At 39.3% G+C, this 15,172-nt stretch overlaps 1 protein-coding gene across 9 annotated transcripts in view; it reads right to left on the bottom strand.

The window, feature by feature from the left end:
* Positions 1-15,172, bottom strand: part of SCMH1 (Scm polycomb group protein homolog 1) — a 234,828-nt gene that overhangs the window by 150,161 nt on the left and 69,495 nt on the right. For 6 of the 9 annotated variants that reach the window (XM_037827539.1, XM_037827534.1, XM_037827537.1 and 3 more), the window contains exon 2: positions 7,640-7,720. The exons of the other annotated variants lie outside the window; for them this stretch is intronic. The gene's annotated coding sequence lies outside the window, so the exon portion shown is untranslated. The remainder of the gene's footprint in view (positions 1-7,639; positions 7,721-15,172) is intronic. 9 annotated transcript variants of the gene reach the window in all.

Below are 15,172 nucleotides of genomic sequence, written 5' to 3'. Positions count from 1 at the left end.
TTGAAAACCTAACCAATCTGATAAATGAATTGGATTTAACAGACATATATAGAACATTACATCCCAAATTACCAGGATACACATTCTTCTCTAGTGCTCATGGAACTTTCTCCAGAATAGATCATATGCTGGGACATAAAACAAGCCTCAATAAATTTAAAAAAATTGAAATTATTCAAAGCACATTCTCTGACCACAATGGAATACAATTAGAAGTCAATAATCATCAGAGACTTGGAAAATTCACAAATACCTGGAGGTTAAACAACACACTCCTAAACAATAAGTGGGTTAAAGAAGAAATAGCAAGAGAAATTGCTAAATATATAGAGACGAATGAAATGAGAACACAATATACCAAAACCTATGGGATGCAGCAAAAGTGGTACTAAGGGGGAAATTTATAGCACTAAACGCATATATTAAAAAGGAAGAAAGACCCAAAATCAAAGAACTAATGGATCAATTGAAGAAGCTAGAAATGAACAGCAAACCAATCCTAAACCAAGTAGAAGAAAAGAAATAACAAGGATTAAAGCAGAAATAAATGACATAGAGAACAAAAAAACAAGAGAGGATAAAGAACACCAAAAATTGGTTCTCTGAGAAGATCAACAAGATTGACAAGCCCCTAGCTAGACTGACAAAATCAAAAAGAGAGAAGACCCATATAAACAAAATAATGCATGACAAAGGTGACATTACTGCAGATCCCGAAGAAATTAAAAAAATTATAAGAGGATACTATGAACAACTGTATAGCAACAAACTGGATAATGTAGAGGAAATGGACAATTTCCTGGAAACATATGAACAACCTAGGCTGACCAGAGAAGAAATAGAAGACCTCAACCAACCCATCACAAGCAAAGAGATCCAATCAGTCATCAAAAAACTTCCCACAAATAAATGCCCAGGGCCAGATGGCTTCACAGGGGAATTCTACCAAACTTTCCAAAAAGAACTGACACCAATCTTACTTAAACACTTTCAAAACATTAAAGACAATGGAACACTACCTAACTCATTTTATGAAGCTAACATCAATCTAATACCAAAACTAGGCAAAGATGCTACAAAAAAGGAAAACTACCGGCCTATCTCCCTAATGAATATAGATGCAAAAATTCTCAACAAAATACTTGCAAATCGAATCCAAAGACACATTAAAAAAATCATACACCATGACCAAGTGGGGTTCATTCCAGGCATGCAAGGATGGTTCACCATAAGAAAATCAAACAATGTATTACAACACATTAACAAACCAAAAGAGAAAAATCAAATGATCATCTGAATAGATGCTGAAAAAGCATTTGACAAAATCCAACATCCCTTTTTGATAAAAACACTTCAAAAGGTAGGAATTGAAGGAAACTTCCTCAATATGATAAAGAGCATATATGAAAAACCCACAGCCAGCATAGTACTTAATGGTGAGAGACTGAAAGCCTTCCCTCTAAGATCAGGAACAAGACAAGGATGCCCGCTGTCACCACTGTTATTTAACATCGTGCTGGAAGTGCTAGCCACGGCAATCTGGCAAGACAAAGAAATAAAAGGCATCCAAATTGGAAAGAAAGAAGTAAAACTGTCATTGTTTGCAGATGATATGATCTTACATCTGGAAAACCCTGAGAAATCCAAGATACAGCTACTAGAGCTAATAAATTCAGCAAAGTAGCAGGATATAAGATTAATGCACGTAAGTCAGTAATGTTCTATATGATACAAGTGAACAAACTGAAGAGACACTCAAGAAAAAGATACCATTTGCAATAGCAACTAAAAAAATCAAGTACCTAGGAATAAACTTAACCAAAGATGTAAAAGACCTATATAAAGAAAACTACATAACCCTACTAAAAGAAATAGAAGGGGACCTTACAAGATGGAAAAATATTCCATGTTCATGCACAGGAAGGCTAAATGTCATTAAGATGTCAATTCTACCCAAACTCATCTACAGATTCAATGCAATCCCAATCAAAATTCCAACAACCCACTTTGCAGAGTTAGAAAAGCTAGTAATCAAATTTATTTGGAAAGGAAAGATGCCTCGAATTGCTAAAGACACTCTAAAAAAGAAAAAGAAGTGGGAGGACTTACACTCCCTGACTTTGAAGCTTATTATAAAGCCACAGTTGTCAAAACAGCATGGTACTGGCACAAAGACAGACATATTAATCAATGGAATCTAATTGAGAATTCGGAGATAGACCCCCAGATCTATGGCCAACTGATCTTTGATAAGGCCCCCAAAGCCACTGAACTGGGACATAACAGTCTTTTCAACAAATGGGGCTGAGAGAGTTGGATATCCATATCCAAAAGAATGAAAGAGGACCGCTACCTCATACCCTACACAAAAATTAACTCAAAGCGTATCAAAGATCTCAATATAAAAGACAGTACCACAAAACTCCTAGAAGATAATGTAGGGAAACATCTTCAAGACCTTGTATTAGGCGGCCACTTACTAGACTTTACACCCAAAGCATAAGCAACAAAAGAAAAAATAGATAAATGGGAACTCCTCAAGCTTAGAAATTTTGTACCTCAAAGGAATTTGTCAAAAAGGTAAAGAGGCAGCAAACTCAATGGGAAAAAATTTTTGGAAACCATGTATCTGACAAAAGACTGATATCTTGCATGTATAAAGAAATCCTACAACTCAATGACAATAGTACAGACAGCCCAATTATAAAATGGGCAAAAGATATGAAAAGACAGTTCCCTGAAGAGGAAATACAAATGGCCAAGAAACACATGAAAAAATGCTCAGCTTCACTAGAGGTTAGAGAGATGCAAATTAAGACCACAATGAGATACCATCTAACACCGATTAGAATGGCTGCCATTAAACAAACAGGAAACTACAAATGCTGGAGAGGATGTGGAGAAATTGGGACTCTTATTCATTCTTGGTGGGACTGTATAATGGTTCAGCCACTCTGGAAGTCAGTCTGGCATATCCTTAGAAAACTAGATATAGAGTTACCCTTCGATCCAGTGATTGCACTTTTCAATATATACCCGGAAGATCTGAAAGCAGTGACACGAACAGATATCCGCATGCCAATGTTCATAGCAGCATTATTCACAATTGCTAAGAGATGGAAACAACCCAAATGTCCTTCAACAGATGAATGGATAAATAAAGTGTGGTATATACACACAATGGAATACTAAGCAGCAGTAAGAAGGAACGATGTCGTGAAACATATGACAACATGGATGAACCTTGAAGACATAATGCTGAGCGAAATAAGCCAGGCACAAAAAGAAAAATATTATATGCTACCACTAATGTGAACACTGAAAAATGTAAAACAAATGGTTTATAATGTAGAATGTAGGGGAACGAGGGATAGAGAGCAATTAAGGAAGGGAGAATGATAACCCAATAAGAACAGATAAGCTACCGTGGGTAAATTTAATGTTCTGGGAATGCCCAGGAATGACTATGGTCTGTTAATTTCTGATGGGTATAGTGGGAGCAGGTTCACAGAAATGTTGCTATATTAGGTTATTTTCTTGGGGTAGAGTAGGAATATGTTGGAAATAAAGTAGTTATCTTAGGTTTGTTGTCTTTTTCTTACTCCCTTGTTATGGTTTGTTTGAAATGTCTTTTTATTGTATATTTTAAAGAAAAAAATTTTTTTGATATGGTTGATTAAAAAAAAAAAAGTTAATTAAAAAAAAATGAAAAGAATATGCAGAGCCCCCTTGAGGAGCTGGTGGAGAATTCAGGGGTGTTGGGCTTCCCCACCTCGATGGTTGCTGATGTGCTCACAGACATAGGGGACTGGTGGTTTGATAGGTTGAGCCCTCTACCACAGGACTTGTCCTTGGGAAGACTGTTGCTGCAAGGGAGAGGCAAGGCCTCCCTATGGTTGTGCCTAAGAGCCTACTCCCGAATGCCTCTTTGTTGCTCAGATGTGGCCCTCTCTCTCTAGCTAAGCCAACTTGAAAGGTGAAATCACTGCCCTCCCCTCTACGTGGGATCAGACACCCAGGAGAGTGAATCTCCCTGGCAATGTGGAAAATGACTCCCGGGGAGGAATGCAGACCTGGCATCGTGGGATGGAGAACATCTTCTTGACCAAAAGGGGGATGTGAAAGGAAATGAAACAAGCTACAGTGGCAGAGAGATTCCAAAAGGAGCCAAGAGGTCACTCTGGTGGGCACTCTTACACACAATATAGACAACTCTTTTTAGGTTCTAGTGAATTGGAGTAACTAGCAATAAATACCTGAAACTATCAAACTACAACCCAGAACCCACGAATCTTGAAAACGATTGTATAAAAATGTAGCTTATGAGGGGCGACAATGGGATTGGGAAAGCCATATGGACCACACTCCCCTTTGTCTAGTTTATGGAAGGATGAGTAGAAAAATGGGGGAAGGAAAAAAAACAAACAAACAAAGGCACCCAGTGTTCTTTTTTACTTCAATTGCTCTTTTTCACTTTAATTATTATTATTGTTATTTTTGTGTGTGTGGTAATGAAGGTGTCAGGGATTGATTTTGGTGATGAATGCACAACTATGTTATGGTACTGTGAACAATCGAATGTACGCTTTGTTTTGTATGACTGCATGGTATGTGAATATATCTCAATAAAATGAATTAAAAAAATAAGTGACTGTTCATTGCAAAGTAATCTGTTCTGTAAATTCAGATTTTATATATTGAATTTTCTCTTATACCACATGGTCCTCCAGTCAAGTCAACCATGTTAACAGCACACTGAAATCTTTGCCTTCCTTTGTGCTTGGTAATCACTCTGTTGGTAGAAAAACAGAACTACAGGTCTGAAAGAAATATTAAGTCATCCAGTTCAACACCTCCTCCTCCCTCTGTCTCTAGTCCCACCAACTCTAGCCAATGGGTGAATATTCCTCCAACATCCCACCCAAGTTTTGCTTATACTTCTAGTGATAAAGATCCCACACCTTCTCAGGAAGTCCCTTCCATCTTGGGGATCTTGGCCTTAGGGAAGTGATTCTCAATCTCTTATCTATATCAATAACCCTGAGGGAATTCCAGCACACCTCCATGGGTAACAGTAGTTTCACATACAGCTAAATTTTATTAACAGAGATTATCTCTGGAGAGCAGGACAGTGATGGTAGGGAAATTTTCACTTTTCATTTGGTATATTTCTGTTGGTAAAATTTTCACAGTACATATGTTTACTTTAATACATACATGCTTATATACATGCATACTACGTATATACATAAAAGTGCTGACCAAAGGGGTAAATGTTTGGCCATTGCAGTGCCAAGGAGTTAGATGGGAGCAAGTCTTCTGGGGAACAAAATCGAATGACAGGAGATGGTGTGTGTTGTGATTTAATACCTCTGCTAACTGTAATACACTTCAGTGTAGAGGACTATATGTTTGGGGGTGGGGATTTTGAAAGCCCCTTACCTCCTTGAAAATCATTGCTACTTTTTATCTCAGTTGGGTATGCCAGCTCTTCTGGTATTTTAAACAGCTTTCATGTGTGCAAGGAGCTAACTGCTTCCTGGTCTTATCAAGGCTAAACGCAATGACTGACTATAACATGTCTCACTGTAAACATATCTGCCTCTTTTTCCCCTAATATTTTGCCTAATCCATGGTGTACTCTGCTAATTGTTCACTGTCTTTCTACACTACTTTTCTATACTCTGTTTATTTTCTCTTTATAATGATGGGATAGTACACTTTATAATTACTCAGTCTAAGTACCTCACTCCAAGCTTATTTTACCAAATACCCCCAGATTTTCCCTCCTCAATCAGGAAAACTCTGCAGCCAGGTTGCTTGGGTTTAGAGCTGGTTCCATCACCTTCTAGTTATATAACCTTGGCCAAGTAACTTAAGTCCCTGTGCCTCAGCTTCCTCACCTGCAAAATAAAGACAGTAACAGCAACTCCCTCATATAGTTGTTGAGAGGATTAAATAAGAGATACATAAAGCACTTAGAACAGTACCTGGCAATAGCAGACAATCAATGTTAGTTTGTACTGTTGCTATCATCATCTTCTTCTTCATCAACACCATCCCCTGCTTCTACTTAGGAAACTATTTCCCTACAGACCCAGAGTGTTCCCTTGACAATTTCTTTCCATTAGAATTCTGTGTTCCCTCTTTCTCAATCCAAAGTATTCTTGACATTTCATCTCCTCAACATATTCTCTGACAAATCGTATTAGAGTAGTACTTTCTCACCTAGCATGCCATGACCTGTTTTTATTGCATTACAGTGCACACTCATGCTTCACCAATTCATGTTCCTCTAGTTTTCATACCTCTATTCATCTCCTAGAGCAGAGTTGACTAACTTTTTCTGTATATGGTCAGACAGTAAATATTTTCAGTTTTATGGGACATATGGTCTCAATTGCAACTACTCAACTCTGCCAGTGTAGCATAAAAGCAGCACAGATAATATGTAAACAACTGAACCTGACTATCTTCCAATAAAACTTTATTTACAAAAATAGGTAGAAGATGGGATTTCACCTGCCCCTGACCATAGTTGGGGGGCCCCTGACCTAAGGAACTCTTTCCTAAAGGATGCCACCCGGCTCTGCTATTCTACTATCCACTTTTCTACTTCAAGAATGTACTATATTCATTTACATATATTTATAAGCTTCTAAATATTTTGAATGTGGTCACTGTCCCATTCAGATTATTATACACATCCTTTAAGGAAAGAGTCGTAGCTGTTATTTTATTCATTAAACAAAATGTATCTACGCCTAACAGTAATGTGCCAGGCACTAGAGTGGGTGTTAAGGACACAAAGACAAATAAGCCCCAGCCTGAGGTCACAAAGAACTCACCTACTAGTAGCAATTCATACACACAATCATACACACAATCATAATGTTCTTTTTGATATAAATAAGATTTCCTATACAAAGTGCTCTGGGAAAACAGGAGTGAATGACTAACTTTCTCTGGGGGAATTGAAGGAAGTTTCACAGAGGAGAAAAATTGAGCTAGGATTCTCAGAAAGATGAATAGGCATTCTAGCAAAGGAAATGTAGTACAAGGGTATGAAGGCATGGAAGTAGACAGTGTGTTTGGACAATAGCTAGCAGTTTATGATAGATGGAAAGGGGCAGGGTAAGCTACAGAGATGAATGATCAGAACTGCGGGAGAGGAGGCTAGAAAAGTAGGTAGGCAGCAACTTCTAAAGGGCTTGTTTGCTATACTAAAACAATGGCCTAAAACAAACTGAAGACTCTGGTATCACCCCAAAGACTATACATTAGACATAGTGAGAGGGTAAGATTTAGACACAAAAGATCTGGTAATAAATCTTTCAGTTACATAGTTACAAGATTTTGAATAAGTCTCTTAAGGCTTCATTGTTTCCATAAAACAGGAATAGTAACAGTACCTACTTCACAAGGTTACTGTGAAGACTATACGAGATAATTGTAGAAGAGTACTTTGCAAGCTATAAAGAGCTATACAAATCACACCCAGGATTTGTTAAAATTACAGGAAAAGTTGGCAAGAAAGAGTAAGATTCTTTTATTCCCTCTAATCGTTTTTAGTGATACATACACGGCCTAATAAAGGATAATGTTATTTCTACTTCGTATGTATAAATACAGTTCTGACCTTTTTGAGGATCTGATTTTTGCATAATACCATCAGCAATACCAAGTCGGAAACTGTTTCTCCTTGATAAGATGGAGAAATCTGGAAGCAAAAGACAGAAGAAAAGTAGATATGTGAACTGCTGAAGATCAAAGGAGACATGTAGTAAAATTAGGGTTTATCAGAATGAGCCAGTAAGCTAGTCACTCAGACAGGGCCACCCAAGAGCAGGAATTTGGTTAGATCCTTCCTCAGTTTTGTGGGTTGTTAAAATGGAATATTTTTTTTTTTAATTTTATTTTGAAATAAATTCAAACTTACAGGACAGTTGCAAAAACAATACAAACCCCATACACAGAACTCCAGCATACCCTGACCCCCCTCCCCCGATACCCCAACCCACCAACTTCAACATCCTCTCACACCACCATTTCTTTCTTTCCCTCCCTCCCTATCCTCTATCATCTATTGCTCTGTCTTCAAAACATATGAGAGCAAGCTGCACACATCCTTGAACAAACAATATAATTCACATATACATTTCCCATGAACAAGAACATTCTTTTATGCAATCCCATTAAGCACAGCTAAGAAGTTCAAGAAATTCAACAATGATACAAAGCTTACATTCTATATTTCCTTTTTTTTTCCTTTTGTCCCAACTGTGTCCCTTTGAGTCTCCTCTCCTCCATCCTCAGATCCCATCCAGGATCATCCTTGGCATGAACTGTCATAATCTATTTAGACTGTCTTTTTATTTATTTATTTATTCAATTGTGGAAACATATATACAGCCTAAATCTTCCCATTCCAACCCCTCCCTAGCATTCCATTAGTGGGATTAATCACATTTAGAATCTTGCAATGCTATCACCTTCCCACCATCCATTACTAGAAATTTCCCTTCACCCCAAACAGAAACCCTACACACATTTCCTAACTCCCCCACTGCCCCTTCCCCCACTTCTCGTAACCCATACTCTACTTTTCATCTCTATGGTCATATTCTTTGATAGTTTCTTTGTGTTTACTGTGGGGCTTAAATTTAACCTCTTATATCTATAACAATCTTGCTTTTCTTTGATACCAACTTAACTTCAATAGGACACCTAAACTATGTTCCTATACTCCTCCATTCCCCCACCCTTATGTAGTTCTTGTCAAAAATTACATATTTTACATTGAATCCAAAACCACTGATTTATCATCACACTTCATGTCTTTTAGATCCCGTACGAAGTAAATAGTGGAGTTACAAATCAAAAATACAGTAGTATTGGTATTTATATTTACCATGTGATCTTTACTGGAAATCTTTTTCTTCATGTGGTTTCAGTCAATTGTTCAGTGTTCCTTCATTTTAGCCTGCTCAATTCCTTTTAGCATTTCTTACAGGACTGATCTACTGGTGATGAAGTCCCTCAGCTTTTGAATATCTGGGAATGTTTTCATCTCCCTCTAATTTTTACCCTTCAGGTGTTTGTGAATTTTCTGTCTCTGATGGTTACTGACTTCTATTTGAATTCCACTGTGGTCAGAGAATGTGCTTTGAATAAATTGAATTTTTTTTTTTTAATTTATTGAGGCTTGTTTTATGTCCCAGCATATGGTCTATTCTGGAGGAAGATCCGTAATCACTATAGAAGAATGTGTGTCCTGGTGATTTGGGATGTAATATTCTATATATGTCTGTTAAATTTCTCTATATCTCTCCTTTCTTTGTTTCTCTGTTAGTTGGGCTCACTTTAGTATCTGAAGTAGGACAGCTCTTTTATTAGCAAAATGTCTCAGCATTTATTTGTCTGTGAAAAATTTAAGCTCTCCCTCAAATTTGAAGGAGAATTTTGCTGGATAAAGTATTCTTGGTTGGAAATTTTTCTCTCTCAGAATTTTAAATATGTCATGCCACTGCCTTCTTGCCTCCATGGTGGCTGCTGAGTAGTCACTACTTAGACTTACGTTGTTTCCTTTGCATGCGGTGAATTGCTTTTCTCTTGCTGCTTTCAGAACTTGCTCCTTCTCTTCAGTATTTGACAGTCTGATCAGAATATGTCTTGGAGTGGCTTTATTTGGATTTATTCTATTTGGAGTTCACTGGGCATTTATGCTTTGTGTATTTATATTGTATAGAAGGTTTGGGAAGTTTTCCCCAACAATTTCTTTGAATACTCTTTCTAGACCTTTACCCTTTTCTTCCCCTCTGGGACACCAATGAGTCTTAAATTTGGATGTTTTATTTTATCTATCATATCCCTGAGATCCATTTCAATTTTTTCGATTTTTTTCTCCATTCTTTCTTTTGTTCTTTCATTTTCTGTTCTGTGGTCCTCGAGGAGGCCAAGTCATTGTTCAACTTCCTCTAATCTTGTATCATGAGTATCCAAAGTATTTTTAATTTAGCCAACAGTTTCTTTTATTTCCATAAGATTTTCTATTTTTTTTTATTTACTCTTGCAATTTCTTCTTATGCTATTCTAGGGTCTTCTTTATGTCCTTTATATCCTGTGCCATGCTCTCATTGTTTGTCCTTAGTTCTTTGATTAATTGTGCCAAGCACTGTGTCTCTTCTGATCTTCTGATTTCGGTGTTTGGGTTCTCCATATCATCTGGTTTCATCATATGCTTTAAGATTTTCTGTTGTTTTTGGCCTCTTGGCATTTGCTTTACTTGATAGGGTTCTTTCCAGATATAAAAAATACTGAACCCATTATTTGTCAGATCTACAGCTTGGTGGTGTACACTTTCTCTAACTAACCAGCAGATGGCGTCCGTGAGTCACCTAGTCCCCTCAAGTCAGTTCTCCTCAAGTTTCTCTTTGTGGTGTGTGGGGATCTGACTCTTGTGGGGTTCAATTGGTGCACTAAGTTTGGGTGTGTTGTTGGTACTGTCCACCCTGAATGTGGGGCATGTGTCTGGGTGGTTATGGAGGCAGGAGAGCTTTAATAATCAAACCTCCCAGGTGTTCCTGGAGATTTAAGGCTGTTGCAAGAGTCTAAGCCTTCATTTCAGTCTTGCCACAGACTGCCTCTGCCACTGACCCACAAGTCCTTAGTATTGGCGTAGGGTCCCTGGGATTTCCGAGTGCGTCCCCCTTCTCAGCCATGCTCTTCCAGGACCTCTGCTGAGGGAAGGTTGTGCCACATCACAAGTGCGTGCTGGCCCTTCAGGGAAGCCCTGGGCCACCGGGCAGTGCAGGGGTGTTCCTAGCCTGTCACTTCAGAATGCAGACTCCCGGTTTCACCAAATGCATGGTCCCTGTGGATTTAGCAGACCATGTCCAGCTGGTGCATCGCTGGAACTGGTGTTCTGAGTCACTTTCTGGTTTTTATCTAGTATTTTTCACAGAGGTGTTTTTTTGCCCTGTCTCACCCAGCCACCATCTTAGGTTCTCCAAAATGGAATACTCTTGAGGGCAGATTTGTAGGTCATAAAACACTGATGTATAAGCTAGAATGCTAATTTTCTAATTTACTATGAGAACTATACCTGCCACATGAACTAAAATATTCATTGTTACACGACCAGATTTATTCAACTCTAATGGCACATCTACACAAAATCCAAATGAGAACGAGAAGATTTCTTGGGTGGCAGAGCCAGAGCAAGGTGAAGTATTTAACTCAGGGGTTGGCAAACTTTTTCTGTAAAAGGCCAGATACTGAATATTTTTGGCTTTGCAGACCATATGGTGTCTGTCGCCACTCCTCATCTCATTGTAGCATGAAAACCATCAGAGATAATGTTGAAACAAACAGGCATAGATACGTTCCAATAAAATTTTAATTTCAAAAACAGGCAACAGGCCAAATCTGGCCCATGGGCCACAGTTTGCCAACCCCTAGTCTAACTGCATCAGGATTTGACAGCCCCATACAACCATCTCACAACAGAAGTACAGAGGGACTTTCAAGAAATTAAGTTCTTGAGTGACAGCATTCATTCCCTTTCCTGGTGTGCCGGTTTGAATGTATTATGTCCCCCAGAAAAAGCCATATTCTTTGATGCAATCTTGTGAGGCAGATATAATAGTGGGGATTAAGTTGGAATGTTTGGATTCGGAGATACGCCCCACTCAACTGTAGATGATAACTGATGGGATATTTCCATGGAGGTGTGGCCCCACCCATTCGGGGTGGGCCTTGATCAGTGGAGCCATATAAATGTGCTGACTCAAAGAGACTGAACGGAGTGCAGCTGTGAGTGACGTTTGAAGAAGAGCAAGCTTGCTAGAGAGGAACGTCCTGGGAGAAAGCCATTTTGAAACCAGAACTTTGGAGCAGACGCCAGCCATGTGCCTTCCCAGCTAAGAGAGGTTTTCCGGACGCCATTGGCCATCTCCAGTGAAGGTACCCGATTACTTATGTGTTACCTTGGACGTTTTGTGGCCTTAAGACTGTAACTGTGTAGTGAAATAAACCCCCATTTTATAAAAGCCTATCCATCTCTGGTGTTTTGCATTCTACAGCATTAGCAAACTAGAACACCTGGGTAGTCCTAGGCATAAAATGCCATCAATTTTCTCTAGAACTTCCCATTTACCACATTTCCAAGCTGACTATCTTCTGATAAACATTTTTTCCTTTGGATAATGTTATTATCTATAGCATGTGGTATGGATGGGCTTTGGGTTTGAGTAACAACTCGTTGTCACTAGCTATATAAACTTGGGCAAGTTACTAAACATCCTTTGGCCTCAGTGTCTGCATGTTTAAAATGGAAACAATAATGCCTACCCAGAAGGGTTTGTCAGGGTTCAATGGTATGAAATAATATGAATAAGTGTCTGGTATCTAAGAGGTTCTTCATCCTAACCCTTTGTCCTGTTACTGATCATTCATGATGCCACAGTCATTACCCTGTCTCCTGGCATGATCACCACAGCTCTCTGTGGCTTAGAGGGCCTTCCTAGTTTTTCTATCAGAAACCTAAAATGCCAGTATCAAAAAGAACAAAAGCAAATGTGACCACATTCATTTTCTGCCAACTCACAAACCAGAAACCTCTCTTCTACTGGGCCCCACTCTCTCTGAGGGCAGATGGTCATATCCTTATTTGATATCCCCACATTGCCAAGCAGTGTTCAAGAAGAAATAGCTTTCTCAATTTTTAAAATTGGTTTTTCAATAATTCTAAGTTTTTCATAACAGGGCTTGTATAAGTTCCCAAGAACGCAAGTCTACGTCTATACTTGTAGTACAAAAACAGTAAGGAAAAAACAATAAGCATTCTATCACTTTCAGTGACAGTAATGGAAGCAAAAAATGTAAGGTGCCACAGGGTATGATCATAACCATTTCAAAGCATGCTGAACTATAATTGGCTTGTGTCCAAATTCAAAAAATAAGAGAATAAGTCCAATATCACACCACAAAAAAAAGGTGATAATGAAGTTGTTGTAATATTAGACAAAGTTATAGGATAAACAAAAAAAAATTTTCCATTTAAAAAGAGAAACACCCAAAGATCAGAGAACAGTACCAAATCAAAATTCATATTCCTGATTTTCTCCAAGATCACAGTGGTCAGGCATTCAATTTCACCTGGTCTATCTGGCCTAAACTCTAACTACACCAATTAGGATTACCATCAATATGTATTTATTAAACACACCTAAGTACAGAACTAGAATTAGGAGAGAGAGAACAATTACAGAGGGAGGGAGGGAGGGAGGCAGGAAGGAAAAGTTAAAGGGAAAGAGGTTAAACGGGAAAGACCATTTTGTTCAAATAGACTTTCACACTGTTGACTCATGGAAGCATTGTGAGACAGGTTCTGTCCTGGGCACTTTAAAAACAACTTTTTATTAAAGTACACTATGGGGTGGACCAAGATGGCAGATTAGGAGAGACAGACTAAAATTCTCCTCCATGAAAAACACAAGATAAAAGACAGAAGGTGCTCCAGAATAGAAGTCCCAGGGTTCCACCAGCTGGGCAGGGACTTCTACATCCACAGTTACTGTGCACTTGGATTCTGTGTTTGGAGTCGTGTAAGTGTTTGATCCGGAAAGCCGCTGGGGAAACGGCAGCAGGAGTCACACTGCGGTGGGGAGAAACCAAGAGACTGTGTTCAGAGGCAGGTTAGAGTAAGACCCAGAAAGCAGCCGGCAAGCTGGCAGTGGGAGCCACAGTTGAATGCAGTGGGGAGTGCCTTCCATGCCCTGGGCACCTGCCCAGTATCTGGTGTGGGTGATAGCCATTCACACACCTGCAGTTAAGAGCACCCAAGCCAGGGAGGAGCTGCTGCAGCAGGTGGACAATCGCAGAAGTGGGTAGTTTCCACACCCCATGCAGTCATCTTTGCAGCGGGCTGGGAGACACTCCTTTGCACTGCGATGGCTGAGAGCTCCCTCAAGGAAATTCAGGATCCGCTGGTTTGTGACGGCGCACACTCCTCCACAGAAGCCCGCAGGGTGCACAGCCTAGAGGCAGGGGTGCCACATGGAAGTGCCAGGAGATCTACACCAATCCCAGGGACTTGTGGGCTCAGGGCAGAGAGGGACTGTGGGGAATCTGAGATGGAGGATTAGATGCATGCTGTAGTCCCAGGGTATTCCAGCTGCAGCCCCAGGAAGGGCTGGGAGTACTGGGTCTTAAAGCCTTCTTCCCTGACAAATGGTACAGGGCATGCCCCCCCCCCCCACTCCCCACCCCTAAAGGGCTGGCAGTCCCCATTGCACATGGAAAATTGATGCACTGATTGTACATCTATATGGTTTGGACCCCCACTTGCTGCATAAACAAAGTTGGGAGAACTGGACTGAGAGTAATAGGTGGCTTGGTAGCGCCATCTGCTGGTAGATCAGGAAAAGTGCACTGCACCAAGCTGTAGCTCTGTCAAGTTATAGATAATTGTTTAAATAAGCCAGCATATCCTAAAAGAACCCTATCAAGATAAGCAAATGCCAAGAGGCCAAAAACAACAGAAAATTATAAAGCATATGAAGAAACTAGAAATATGGATGACCCAAAAGCCCAAATTAAAAAACCAGAGGAGACACAGAATTTGGAGCAATTAATCAAAGAAGTAATCACAAACACTAATACCATGGCTCAGGATATAAAGGACATTAAGAAGACCCTAGAAGAGCATAAAGAAGAATTTGCAAGAGTAAATAAAAAGAGGATCTTATGGAAATAAAAGAAACCGTTGATCAAATTAAAAAGATTCTTGAAACACAGAGCAGCAGATTAGAAGAGGAGGAACGGATAAGCAAACTTGAAGAAAATGTGTTGGAAAGTGAAAGCACAAAAAAAAAGGGGGAAAAACCAAAAAATTTGAAATGGGTCTCAGGGATATGATGGACAACATGAAGTGCACAAATATAAGAATCACTGGTGTTCCAGAAAGGGAGGAGATGGGTAAAGGACTAGGAAGAATATTCAAAGACATTGTTGGGGGAAATTTCCCAACCCTCCTAAATGACATAAATATGCAAATCATAGATGCCCAAAGAACTCAAAACAGAATAAACCAAAATAAACCCACTCCAAGAAATATTCTGATCAGATTGTCAAATGCTGAAGAGAAGGAGCAAGTTCTGAAAACAGTAAG

Source organism: Choloepus didactylus, chromosome 2, assembly GCF_015220235.1.
Source record: "Choloepus didactylus isolate mChoDid1 chromosome 2, mChoDid1.pri, whole genome shotgun sequence".
NCBI classification, from domain to species: Eukaryota; Metazoa; Chordata; class Mammalia; order Pilosa; family Megalonychidae; genus Choloepus; species Choloepus didactylus.
The sequence above is the reverse complement of the archived record's forward strand: the minus strand, read 5'-3'. Positions and strand labels throughout refer to the sequence as shown.